The 14,913-nt window shown below is 33.1% G+C and overlaps 1 pseudogene across 1 annotated transcript; it reads left to right on the top strand.

The window, feature by feature from the left end:
* Positions 1–6,300: 6,300 nt before the first annotated feature.
* On the top strand, positions 6,301–13,982 carry LOC111278710 (inositol transporter 4-like; annotated as a pseudogene). Its single transcript, XR_016344198.1, has 3 exons — positions 6,301–7,305; positions 12,644–12,978; positions 13,223–13,982. The product of XR_016344198.1 is annotated as an inositol transporter 4-like (transcript).
* The last annotated feature ends 931 nt before the right edge of the window (positions 13,983–14,913 follow it).

The raw sequence follows: 14,913 nt of genomic DNA, 5'->3' as shown, positions 1-14,913 counted from the left end.
CTTGCGAGATTACTGGTTTAGTGATTGGTTTATTTGCTTTATATGATGAATACTGAGGGAAACTGGTAGTCATTAAATCAGAAATTACTTCGTTCTTTACTATTCCAAAGTCAATCAAACAACAAAAGTGAAAACTTTTTGTTGTATATAGATGCAACAAAGAACTAGCAAAGGAATTTTATTCAAGTTACGGTTTCCTCAACGTTGATCACACATTATGCCTTTTTTTTTTTTGGTGTGTGTGTGTTTCAACATTGGCCATGCAATATGGAGCATTTAAGAAGTCTTTTACTTAACATTTTATTAGCTGCTAAACTCGACAGCATGCCACTGCTCAATGAATACAAGACCTGACAGATTTATTGTGGTCAAAGTAATACTAGCTAGTTACTCTGTTATCAAGCCTTAAAAAGGACGACTAATGGAGAAAAATGTGTTGAACCTCAAAAGAAGTACGTTTACTACTCTAAATATAGTAATACAAGGGTTAAATATTTAAGACAATGGCAAAATGTAATTAAGGATTGTTGGGATCGCTTTCGATCAGTTTATCTTCCAACCCTTGCCACCAGTCCTCTGGCTCTGCTATTTATGTGAGGAAGAAAAGAAATTCGAGTCATTTAGTAGAGAATTTAGAAACCTCAAACTCATCAAAGCCTAAGAAGAATCTTTCTGCACGTACGAGTCTTCAATGCATTATCAGCTTCAGCAGTAGAGCCAGACCTGTGAAAGAGTCATTTGGTAAGCTTATTACTTTCCACCTATATATATTTTTATGGATTACAATATGTTGTTACTGTTAGAAAAAATAAATAAGATAAGAAAAATAATAAAAAAAAAAATTAGCTTTAAGGCGTAAAGAATATTTTTTTAAAGGTAATTATACTTTTATGATACAATAAAATCTCAAATTCTTCAATCAGAAGCAGTGAAAATGATCATACTGAAAGAGTTATTTATAATGAATAAACAGACATAAACTTCTATTCAGATGGTTATAATATTCTGTATAATCATAACTTTTATTAATAATAATCTATTTATATTCAAATAGTTATAATCATTTATCATATGATAATTATTTTTGTTCAAATATAATTATTTAAAATATGAATAAAATTAATACAAAAATTAATTTTATTTATCAATAATTAAATCTTTCTATTCAATGTGAGATGCACCACATTCTAAACCACTAACAATCCCTAACTAGTTTGGAATGTTATAGCTTAATTTTTACCTTTCACATAAATAAATATTATAAATACAAGAAGATCTCTCTCGATCTAAACATTCAATTGGTGTATATATCTTAGAATTCTAATGAAGTTGATGGTGTTCGCGATTAAACATATACTTATAGTATTAGAATTAAAGATATAACACATAATACTTATTTATTCTTCTGTCAAAGATTTATAATTACTTTTAGCACTATTATAGTCATGTACTTATCTTATTCATAAACATTTACAAGAGAGATCTCAATTCTTCTTGTTGAAGTGACACCACTTCTATATTTATATAGGTAGAGTTTTTATTATATCTTTATTGCTTTAGACATTTAAAACTCCATTAAGAGTACAAAAATCCATCTTCCCTATACAATGGATCACACTAGTTTTTAAAATTTGAATGGATTTTACTAATGTTTAACAGACACATAACAATAATTTATTTTTATCAATTAAATTTTGTAATTAGAGGTTACTAATTCAAAGTTAGATTCCCATTATTAATGTCTAATAGTAAGGGTTTAAATCCATTTTACTTGTAGTACTACTAACAAAATATCTTGAAATTCATTTTTTTATGGTAATTACCCCTACTTAAAATTGAATCTTTAATATAATCACTTCAAGTTAATATATCCAAAATTTTTATTTTGCATATCATTTATATGCTCTAGACATAATTGTCTCATTTTAAGAAATAGTTGGTTTTGGTTGTAGTCACAAATCTATATTCATTAATTTCAACTATTCTATTTCCATACTTTTATATATTTTTAATACAATTATACTTCTAGTACAATTAAATAAACTCAATGAATAAACCAAATCATTTTAAGATTTTTAAGATTTTTAAGGACTTTTTTTTTTATGATTTTACTTTAATAAGTGTCTAAACTTATTAGTTTCTATAATTTACTCATAAAATTATACTAAAATCTTACAATATTATGGTTGTAATTTTTATTTCTTTTTATTCTTATCACTCCCACCATGTGCAAGTATGCATTCTTTTATTAAAGAATGTCTCATTCAATTGTTCAAGATATCATATATACTTAATCAAGTTGTCATTTCATTTATCTTTTCATTATTTAGTGGTCTTTTTTTTTTTTTTTTAAGAAGAAGGCCTTCAAATCTACCCTTAATGAAAGATAACTAGCAAATATCTTAATATTCTGTAAAAGTTTCAAAACTTTTATATTTTAACTCAATATAAGAGTTTACATCAATAAATAGATTTCAAATATAATTATGCTTTTATAATCTCCTTTTAAGACTTTTATGTTAATTCATAAATACTTATATGAATCTATTTTATTATGGACACTATTAATAATGTTTTTTTTAATTACCATGAAGAAAACAATTTCCATCACCTAAATGGATCAAATAGCATTCCTTTTGCTATTATAAAAGTTTTCATATTCACAAGATCTTTGAATTTCTTATGGTTTTCAAAGTAAATATACTTTGAAATTTTTACTATATAAAACTATAGATAATAAATCATTTGTACAATCCATAAATTAAACCATATACATAACAAAAAAAAACACCACAATGTAATCAAAATTGTGGCATCAATTTTGGCTTATGACTATTCTAAGTCAACCATAATAATTCACATCACACCTACAAATTATATAGATTTGGCTATTGAAGTTATCTTATTTATAATGATGGCTTTTAGTGAAAACCAACTATCTCAAATGTTATCATGAGTTTCCAATACATATATTAATTGCCCAATGGCCAATTTCAAGTTCATGAATATTGAAACCTTTAAATTTGATTTCAAAATTTTATTAGAACTTTATTTCTCTATCATTGTGCAACGTATATATATCTGTTATTTACAACTTTTAATTGGTTATAACATATTCAAATATATAATAAATTCAAACTTTACTCATAAAACCGATATGCCTATATACAACAAGAGTCCATGATATATTTAACTTTAATTTTAACTATTTTCACAATCATTTTGTGACCAATATGTTCATATCTAGATCACCGTATCAATGCAAGTCATGAAATATGAATCCAAAGAATCATTTTCACAAATAGTATAAACAATAATTATAATATGAGTTTTACTCATATTCATATAAAAGTTCATGATGAATTTGCATTGGTTAAATAATTGATTGGCTAACTCTAAGGCTTATAGTTTTCACAAACCAATATTATTTTTTAAGCCCATATATTAATATGGTGTATAACCAACGTCATCCTTGCCATTATCATGAAATTATTGAAAACATTGGGAACTTGTTCACTTTTCATTTTAATAGCTTGCAAAAGGCCATTTTTTTTAGAACAAGAAGTAAAATATTTTCATTGTCTTTAACCAATAATGTATTAATTGGGTAATGGCATTCTATCTCCATAGTTCATATCTTTCTTATATGTATAAGAAAGAAAATTCCATCTAATTTACATCATTTTCGTAATATATGGTAAATTGTATCAATGTTCATCATGCCATCACAAAATGGAATTAACCACTTGCATGGGTGCCTTTGAAACATTGAATTTGTATGTTCTTTTCTAATTTATAAACATGCCTAATTAGACATTAATGATCATCTTTCAAAATGCTAGTAATCGACAAATGCTTCAATATTTTTAATGACGTGCCTTTTCGTTTAATCAATATCCTATATGCGAAAAGCAACAATGCTTTTTTGTAACCATTAATTAACTTTTTGACGGCTATTTATAATTTCAACTTTGTAATTGTTCACAACAAAATTTTATTTTGTAAAATCACTTCTAATGTAATACACCAGCAAGCAAAATACTTGTCATACTGCCCATGTTTCTAATAAAAATAATTATTTGGTTTATTATCCACCAATTAATCCATGAAACACCATATCTTAATAATAATTATTTACATATATCAATTTAATTTTAATTGGTTTTCATGAAAATTGAACACAAGTCAAAATTTGAACCAATAATAAATTTTAAAATATAAATCAATATTTTATTTATAAACAATCAATAAAGATAGAATCATACAAATAACTTGACTCAACTTATTATCTCAATTTTGGTGCCATAAACTAATCTTGCAACCAAATTTTATTTTTTGCATATATTATCTACTTATACCTAATTTTTCATGGTAAAAACTTTTACCTATTTTCAATTGTTTTCATAGAAACCAAGGGACAATTTGTCTGATCTATATATAACCAAGATATGATAATTAAATAATCGACCATTCCATTAGAACTTAATTTAATTCGTTACTTTATAACAAGTGATAATTCTTTTGGTTGCAGATCAATTCATATATTTCGCTTTTATGTTTTTAGGCTATTTCTCATTCCAGTCTTTAGAAGCATCGATTTTTCAAATAGATATAATACAATTCATTAGACGCAATTGTGGAGTCAATTTTAGTATATACATAAATTTATGTAGTGTAACCAATATTTTGCATATTATATTTTGATTTTACACACTAATGAAATAAATTGTTAATGTGTTTATGTCATTTAATTAATCCTTTTACTAGCAATTAAGTAAAAAATTAAAATTCATACCTCTAATGAAGATTTTTATGAAAATTAATATTTTGGTCCATAGAAACATTAATCTTTTGACCCCTTGAGCCTTTTCTAATATTGATCTCTAAATCATACCAATTTTTTTTTTTGTATCTTCCTTATGCAAAATATAACTTTCTCATAATTGCTTTTAAATTGTTAGAAAAAATAAATAAGATAAGAGAAATAATAAAAAAGAATTTTAGCTTTGAGGTATAAAGAATACTTTTTTAAAGGCAATTTTACCTTTATGATACAACAAGCATCAAACTTTCCAATCAAAAACAGTGAAAATAGTTATATTGAAATATTTATTTATAACAAATAAACAGACATAAACTTCTATTCAGATGGTTGTGACATTCTGTATAATCATAATTTTTATGAATAATAATTTATTTATATTCAAATAGTTATGATTATTTATCATATGATAATTATTTTTGTTCAAACATTATTATTTAAAATATGAATAAAATTAATACAAAAATTAATTTTATTCATCAATAATTAAATTTTTTTATCCAATGTGAGATGCACCACATTCTAAATTACTAACAATTATTAATCCATATGGCAATGTATGGCATTGGCACACATTCATACATGAAAGTAGTATAATTCATTTGCTGGTTTATTGAAAATCTTATAAACAAATTATACAGGGTTTCTATTCTATACACTTGAATCTAATTAGAAATTAGGAAAGTCGATATTTGGTACAATACTGAGGACTGAGGAGTGCTTTAAAGGTTGGCCTAGTGGGCTCTTAACAAAGGTATAGGTTTCTTTTAGCATTTCTCCAAAAAAAAAAAAAAAAAACTCGGAAACATTAAAGCTTTAGTTCAGTAAGTAGTGTTTATCTATCGGTACTTATAAAGTTGATAAAAGTTTTCTACATTAAAATAATTAAATATATGTTAAAATAAAAATAATAGTTAGGATAACAAAATTTTAACCTACACTTTCTGATCTGTGCAAACATTTTCAGAGCACTGAATGGATTTATGATCGTAAAATATTGCTGGCCCAATGTACTAAGTTAACCCCAGTTAACATGAAATCCTATCGAAATGTCCCAAGAATCAGTGACCTTTATAGGCAACGGCTTGGTCGATGAAGAAGGATTAATTGCGGATCGATCCTTATTAGCAGCTTGGAGTATACCGTTTCTTGGAGTATACTCTATGGTATATCTTTTCTGAATAATTGAACTTTATCAGCATCCAAGGGCAATCTATTTTTCTTGATTTAATGCTTTATTCGATCATCATTTTGTCATGAAAATCATTTCAGTTGTTTTCTTAAGGTTTGCATAAATACCAATGATTAACTTGTGCTTCTCTTTTGAGAATATCTCAACGTTCTTCTAACTTTTCGCAATAGAAATAGCAACATGTTTGATGCTTAATTAAGTGCTAGCTGCTAACTTGGTTTGGAAAGTTGTGTGTTGAATTCAGCATTATTTTGATTCCTTGTTTTTGCAAATTATTATGATAAACCTGTTCTGGAAATAAGCAAGATATATAATGAATTTGACTGTTGATAGGTTTCTTTTTTATTTAATTTTGATACCATCGGTTCAATTCACAGGAAAATTTCACTGGAATATCCTTGTATTACTAATTGGAACTGTTTCACTGCGGATTGTTTGAATTTATCAAGCTTCTCTTCTTTCTATAGATATTTCTTGCCTTCTCCACAAAAGATATTTCAGTTTGGCTCTTCTGACAAAATGGTGGAAGGTGGCATCTTAAAAACAGATAAGACAGAGTTTACTGCATACTGGAAGACAACATGGAAAACTCCTTATATTATGACGCTTGCACTATCAGCTGGGATCGCAGGACTTTTATTTGGTTATGACACGGGTAACGGGATGTGTGTTAATCCTCAAACATAATTACATAAATAATGATTGTCACTCAAAGAGACATGTCTTAGTTTTACTAATATATAATCATTGTTGGATTACAGGCGTGATTTCTGGTGCCCTACTTTATATCTGTAAAGACTTTCAAGAAGTTGGCAGGAAAACATGGCTACAGGTTGCATTCTCTCCAACCAATTTGCGTTGGATGCTTGGAGTAGCTGGACTTCCTGTCGTGGTTCAATTTTTCTTGACGCTGTCGCTTCCTGAGTTTCCTAGATGACTTTACAGAGAGGTTAATTAATGTTGTCCCTGGTAAATATTTGTTCAAGAAATTCTTGCAAAATTTTTACAATAATAATAACCATATATATTTTTGTTGATGTTCAGAACAAAGTTAGAAGAGGCCAGGTCCATCCTAGAAAGAATTTACCTGCTGATGAAGTTGAAAATGAGTTGAATGCGTTGAGAATCTCTGTTGAAGCTGAAAAGGCTGATGGGCATGCGATTGGGGATAGTCCGATACAAAAGGTGAAGGATGCTTCGAACAATGTTGTAGTTCGAAGGGGACTCTATGTTGGTGTGACTGTTCAAGTGGCCCAGCAATTTTCAGGCATCAATACTTCATGTATTATATGTTAGGAAAATGGGGTCCAGTCCCATGTAAGTGGTTTTAGATCAAGTAAAGGCCATGGCCCTTGATCTTTTATTTTACACAGAGCCCTAGCTACTTAATAAAAAAGAGGTGGGGTTGTTTAAGGTGTGTGTCGACAACCAAGCAGAGAAAGAAGAAAAGCCAGGAAAAGCAGAGAGAGAAAAAGGAGAAGGGAGAGTTGGTTAAACGGAAGTCGATCCGTGGTCCGATTGAGTTGGAACCTTGTCAGGAGATTTATGATTCAGAGTTATACATTCTGAACGGTGAAGATCGGGTTTGAAGCTCTCTAGGAACAAATCCAGGGTGTATTTGTTGAGTCACTTATTTGGTGAGATTTCTCCAATTGTTTCTCTAGTTGTTGATTAGCTCTAGTTTTAGCTAGAGAAGAACTTTGTATAACTATTATTTGATAGTGAAGATTTTTCTGGTGGCCCGTGGTTTTTTTTTTTTCCCTCTACATTGGAGGGTTTTCCACGTAAATCTTGGTGTGCTTTATTTTTCCTGCGCATTTGATTATTGATTGTTGTCTATTGCTTCTGTATTGTTGTGATTATTGCTTCAGGCGCAACAAGTAGTATCAGAGCGAGGGTTATTTTGAAACATCGATACAGAAGCATCCCAGGATAGAAGTAAATTCTGTTTGAGATCATGGAGGGTGATACAGGTTCTATGATAAAATTGACAGCATCGAATTATTCAATTTGGAAGCCTATGATGGAGGATCATCTATACTGTAAAGATTTGTATGAGCCAGTATTGGGTGATTCGGCTAAACCAGCAGATATGAAAGATGAAAGCTGGAAGAAGCTAGGTAGAAAGACGCTGGCTACAATCAGAAAATGGGTTGATATCAGCGTATTCCATCATGTAGCGCAGGAGTCAGATGCTCACATTGTTTGGGAAAAATTGGCAGCATTGTATGAGAGAAAAACAGGTATGAATAAAGTTATGCTTGTTAAAAAGATTGCAACTTTACAGTACAGGGATGGACGATCTGTTACAGAGCACTTGAGTGATTTTCAAGATATATTTAATCGGATGACTACTATGGAGCTTAAAATGGATGATGAAATGAAGGCATTATTTCTTTTGGGTTCATTGCCAGACAGTTGGAATACTCTAGTTGTGACTGTTCTTAATTCAGCTCCTGATTATAAGGTGACATTGGAGATGGTAAAGGACAGTATGCTTAATGAAGAAGCGAGGCGAAAAGATGTAGACCCTGGGAATCAAGCTCTGGTCACAGAGAACAGGGGTAGAAACATCGACAGAGGTCAGGACTCAAAAGGCCGTGGTAAGTCTAAACATAGATCCAAATCTAGAGGTAAAGTGAAGTGTTTCCATTGTGGTAAGGCGGGTCATATAAAACGAAATTGTAGAATCTTGAAGCAAGAGCGAAAAGATGAGAAAGGCAAGAGTTCAGATGATGGCAATGTTACAGCAGTGAATTCAGATAGTGATTCAGTTACTTTGATTTGTACACATGGTGATTGTAATCATGTTAGTGATCCCGGCATTGAGTGGATAGTTGACACAGGAGCGGCATATCATTGTGTTCCTAAGAGAGAGTTGTTTACAACTTACAAAGCAGGAGACTTTGGTTGTACCAAGATGGGAAACAAGAGTGTGTCGCAGATTATTGGGATTGGTGATATTAGTGTACAAACTAGTACAGGCTGCATGTTGACTTTAAGGGATGTCAGACACATTTCAGATATGAGAATGAACTTGCTTGCTATTAATGTCCTTGATAAGGAGGGATATGAAAGCCGACAAAAGAATGGACAGTGGAAGCTTCTCAAAGGATCTATGGTAGTTGTAAGGGAAAAACTATGCTGCACAATGTATAAGACATGGATGCAATTGAACGGTAACCAGGTAAATACCGTTGAAAATGATGCTTCAGCAAACTTGTGACACAGGAGGCTGGCACACATGAGTGAAAAAGGGTTACAGGTTTTGGCAAGGCACTCTCTCATTCCCTTGACCAAAGGTATGTATCTCGATTCATGTGATTATTGTTTGTTTGGTAAGCATCATAGAGTTTCTTTTCGTAAAAATTCTCAGAGAAAAGAAAATAGATTGGAATTAATTTATTCTGACGTATGTGGTCCCATTGAGGTTGAGTCATTAGGTGGTAGCAGATATTTTGTTACTTTTATTGATGATGCTTCACGTAAGACTTTGGTGTATATGTTGAAATATAAAAGTCAGGTACTGCAGTATTTTCAAAAATTTCATGCCATGGTTGAAAGGATGATAGGGTTACCCTTGAAGTGTATTCGAACTGATAATGGTGGGGAATACACATCTAAAAGCTTTGAAGAGTATTACTCAAAGCATGGGATCAGGCATGAGAGGACAGAACCTGGAACACCGCAGCATAATGGTATAGCTGAAAGAATGAATCGCACCATTGTGGAAAAAGTCAGATGTATGTTGAGGATGGCAAAATTACCAAAGCCATTCTGAGGTGAAGCAGTCAACACAGCTTGTTATTTACTTAACAGGTCACCATCAGTTCCTTTGGGCTTTGACATTCCAGAAAGAGTGTGGACAGGAAAAGATGCTTCATACTCTCACTTGAAAATTTTTGGGTGTAAAGCATTCATGCATGTGCCGAAAGAGCAGAGATCAAAGCTTGACAATAAAGCTACACAGTGTGTGTTTGTAGGATATGGTGATGAGGAATTTGGCTACAGGGTATGGGATCCAGTAAAGAGAAAGATAGTCAGAAGCAGAGATGTGGTCTTTCATGAAAAAGAAACCATAGCAGACCTTGAGAAAAATGAGAAGACTACACGAGTTACTGTTGAGTGTGATGTTTCAACACCGACAGAGATTTCACAGGAAAGAGCCACAGATGGTGAAAATGAGCTAGAAACAGAACTTGGGGATATGGATGAGCCAGCTACAGTTGGTGATGAGCCAGATGCTATTAGTTTTGAGCAGGGGAAGCAATCCTCTCTACCTGAGAGTGTTGAGCAGGGGGAGTTACCTTCGGCATCAAGTGATGTAGAGTCTCAGCCTAGGAGATCTACTAGAGAGCGCAGGCCATCTACCAGGTATCCAAGTTCAAATTTTATTTTAGTTACCAATGAAGGGGAGCCAAAAAGCTTTCAAGATGTGCAGGCTACTCCGGATAGAGAGCACTGGTTAAAAGCAATAAAAGAAGAGATGGAGTCATTACGAAAGAATGGTACTTATGATCTTGTTAAACTTTCAACAGGGAAGAGGCCATTAAAGAATAAATGGGTGTTCAAGTTGAAAAAAGATGGTGACAAATTAGTGAGGTACAAAGCTCGATTGGTAGTAAAAGGTTTTTCTCAGAAACCAGGCATCGATTTTGATGAGATTTTTGCTTCAGTTGTAAAAATGAGTTCTATTCGAGTGGTACTGGGATTGGCAGCTAGTTTGAATCTTGAGCTTGAGCAACTTGATGTTAAAACTGCATTTTTGCATGGTGATTTGCAGGAGGATATTTATATGAATCAGCCTGAGGGTTTTGAAGTGAAAGGGAAAGAGCACTTAGTTTGCAAATTGAAGAAAAGTTTGTATGGCTTGAAACAAGCTCCGCGACAGTGGTACAAAAAGTTTGATTCTTTTATGGTGAGTCATAGCTATAAAAGAACAGCAGCGAATTCTTGTGTGTATATTAAACAATTCCCTAATGTAACTTCATTATCCTATTATTATATGTTGATGATATGTTGATTGTAGGACAAGATGCTAGTATGGTTTGTAGGTTGAAAGAACAATTGTCTAAGTCTTTTGATATGAAAGATTTAGGTCCAGCAAAGCAGATTCTTGGTATGGACATTATCCAGGATAGGAAAGCTGGAAAGCTGTGGTTGTCACAGGAAAAGTATGTTGAACGAGTGCTTGGTAGATTCAACATGCAACATGCTAAATCAGTTAGTAGTTCACTTGCCAACCATTTTCACCTAAGTAAGAAATCTTATCCAGTGTCTAAGGAAGAGCAACTAGCTATGTCTAGTATTCCTTATTCTTCTGCAGTCGGTTCTTTAATGTATCTTATGGTTTGTACAAGGCCTGACATTGCTCATGCAGTTGGTGTAGTGAGCAGATTTCTTTCTAATCCAGGAAAGGTTCACTGGGAAGCAGTGAAATGGATTTTTAGATATTTGAGGGGTACCTCAAAAATGTGCTTGACTTATGGAGTTTCACAACCAGTTCTAGAAGGGTTTACTGATGCTGACATGGCAGGCGATCTTGATGGTAAAAAATCTACTTCAGGGTATTTGTTCACTTTTGCAGGAGGAGCTGTATCTTGGCAGTCTAAGTTGCAGAAGTGTGTTGCTTTGTCAACTACAGAGGCTGAGTATATTGCAGCAACTGAAGCATGTAAAGAAATGCTTTGGATGAAACGTTTTCTTCTTGAATTAGGGTTGAATCAGAAAGAGTATGTGGTATTTTGTGATAGCCAGAGTGTTTTAGATTTGAGTAAGAATACCATGTACCATGCTAGAACAAAGCACATTGATGTTAGATATCATTGGTTACGTTCAGTGATTGAAGAACAGCAGATGCTATTGAAGAAAGTCCATACTGATAAAAATGTGGCAGATATGTTGACTAAGATACTTCCCAGGGAAAAGCTTGAGCTTTGCAGTAACTTGGCCGGAATGAGTTCCCTGGCCAAGTTAAGTTCCAAATGAAACTGCTATGGTGATGAATCTCCTCCTAATGGGGCTGGAGGGGGAGATTGTTAGGAAAATGGGGTCCAGTCCCATGTAAGTGGTTTTGGATCAAGTAAAGGCCATGGGCCTTGATCTTTTATTTTACACAGAGCCCTAGCTACTTAATAAAAAAGAGGTGGGGTTGTTTAAGGTGTGTGTCGACAACCAAGCAGAGAAAGAAGAAAAGCCAGGAAAAGCAGAGAGAGAAAAAGGAGAAGGGAGAGTTGGTTAAACGGAAGTCGATCCGTGGTCCGATTGAGTTGGAACCTTGTCAGGAGGTTTATGATTCAGAGTTATACATTCTGAACGGTGAAGATCGGGTTTGAAGCTCTCTAGGAACAAATCCATGGTGTATTTGTTGAGTCACTTATTTGGTGAGATTTCTCCAATTGTTTCTCTAGTTGTTGATTAGCTCTAGTTTTAGCTAGAGAAGAACTTTGTATAACTATTATTTGATAGTGAAGATTTTTCTGGTGGCCCGTGGTTTTTTTTTTCCCTCTACATTTGAGGGTTTTCCACGTAAATATTGGTGTGCTTTATTTTTCCTGCGCATTTGATTATTGATTGTTGTCTATTGCTTCTGTATTGTTGTGATTATTACTTCAGGCGCAACATTATAGTGCAACGATTGTTCAATTCGCTGGATTTGCATCAAATAAGACAACAATGGCCCTTTCTCTGATCACTTCCAGGCTTAATGCTGTTGGCTCTATTGTCAGTATGACATTTGTTGGCAGATATGGAAGGAGGAGAATGATGATTATTTCTATGTTTGGAATCATCACTTGCCTCGGCTGCCAGCCATTTTACAAAAGTTGACCAGTTCGAATCCACGCACTATGCTACAAATGCTACATGTCCAAGTTTTGTCTCAGGCTCTCAGATGCTAACATCATGGAACTGCATGTCTTGCTTGAAAGCTGAATGTGGTTTGTGTGCTAATGGGGCAAATGAAGTAAGTATATTTACATTTTCACTCATTGATCAATCCAATATTGTCTCAGTATTCCCAGCCTCGCTATTGGTTGCAGATACAACCACCACCCGTAATCCATTAGCAGTATCTGTTGGTTAAATACTATTAGGAGGCATTTGATTGTTTTTAATTAATAAATAGTAGTAATTACTTTGGAGTTGATTGTTATTAAACTTTAAACCAATTAAATCTGATTGATTCATATATTCCTTTCTTTGTTCAGTTTTCTCCTGAAGCATGCTTGACATTGACCACAGATCTAAATAATTCATGTTGTGGACAGCATCGTACTTGGTTCAAGGATGGTTGCCCAAGCAGACTTGGATTTCTGGAAGTCGTTCTCCTAGGATTGTACATCATTTCCTACTCCCTAAAATGGGAACTGTCCCATGGATTGTGAACTGAGATTTACCAACTAAGATACAGAGGTAGGTATTGGTGGAGTGATGGCTGCAGTCTCTAAGTGGGTCTCCAATCTCATTATCAGCGAGGCATTCTTAACCTTGACAAAAGCTCTTGGTTCCGTTGGCATGTTCCCCCTGTTTGCTGCATTTTGTGTGATCGGACTTATTTGTATCTACTCCTTTGTACCTGAAACCAAAGGACTACAGTTCAAAGAGGTTGAGCTGATGCTGGAGACTGGTTTCAACCCGAAAAAAGCATTTAGGGCAAAGTCAAAGGGTGGCACGCATATATAATTCAAGAGTTTTTTATACCTTTAACCTAGTTATTTCTACAAAGATTTCTAGGTTTATATATTGCGCTTTATTCTTTGGTTTTTTATGAGCTATTGAGCATATATAATAGGCAATGCAGCAATCATGTATTACAGCCTTCAACACTTTTTCCCTCTAGCATTACTCCTCTTCCTCTTCCTCTTCTTTCTCTTCAAAGTAACTTTGCTTTAGGTTAGGAATAAAGCTTGTCTTTTCCCAGTTCCACCATAACAAAGAACATTTTGCATGGCGGAATTAGTATTCAAAAGAAAACTTTTTTTAAGCTCAACATCTCATAAGATGTTATATATGCAGGACAGCAGTCCATCTTTGTTCAATGAAGAAATGCATAGCGTCACTGAATTTTTGCCTTGAACACAAAAGTTACTGATATCACTTGAGCAATGCAAAGATGTTAAACCATAAGGGACGTCTAACACTTGGTCTCATAATTTCTTTAATGCATAGATTTGATCATGGAAAGGCAATCCTTCACACAGCAGGACAAAACATACTTGTTCTGCCAGCTAATGCAAGATTAATGCATGACTTATAACGAAACTTAGAATTTTTCCTCAAATTCTCCCCTTCAATAAGTTTATCTACCAACTGATCTCGTAGTTTCTCTCCTTCAATAAGTTTATGTTCCACTATTCTTATTTTCTCCTTCTGAGAAGAGCGTGTCTTTTGCAAAATAAACCTAGAATGTAAGAAAGCTTGCTAAAATTGATTTTACTACTTGCAACAAATAAAACTAACCTCCAACTTCATATTTTTAGCAGATAAGGCTTGCAATTGTCACGCTTTGCCTTACCGATCTTTCATGGCCTGTAATCTAGCTTCTAATTTATCACTCAACCTACTTTCAAATCTATCACCAAACCTACTTTCCATGCTAGTCAATAAGTCCTGAAATCTAGCCTTTAATTTATCACTCAACCTTCTTTACCTGTTTGCTGGAGAGGTTGATGGCTGCTGTTTTGGAATATTTACTTGTTCAGACATTTTCACCTATTCTCCATTATTAATTTCCAATCCATTAAGATTACTAATTTTTTGTTGTAAACAGTAACTTTCCTAGCAACCTCCTCAAGATATCTCTCAAACATAGCATTTTTGTTCTATATAATAAGGGTGAGAATGTTACCATACGGCAAGTTGGTGGTTCCATATTGCGATACGACAAGTTCGTAGTTCC

The sequence above is a fragment of the Durio zibethinus genome, chromosome 8 (assembly GCF_047325235.1).
Source record: "Durio zibethinus cultivar Kanyao isolate XHJ-2024 chromosome 8, ASM4732523v1, whole genome shotgun sequence".
Lineage (NCBI taxonomy): Eukaryota > Viridiplantae > Streptophyta > Magnoliopsida > Malvales > Malvaceae > Durio > Durio zibethinus.
The sequence above is the reverse complement of the archived record's forward strand: the minus strand, read 5'-3'. Positions and strand labels throughout refer to the sequence as shown.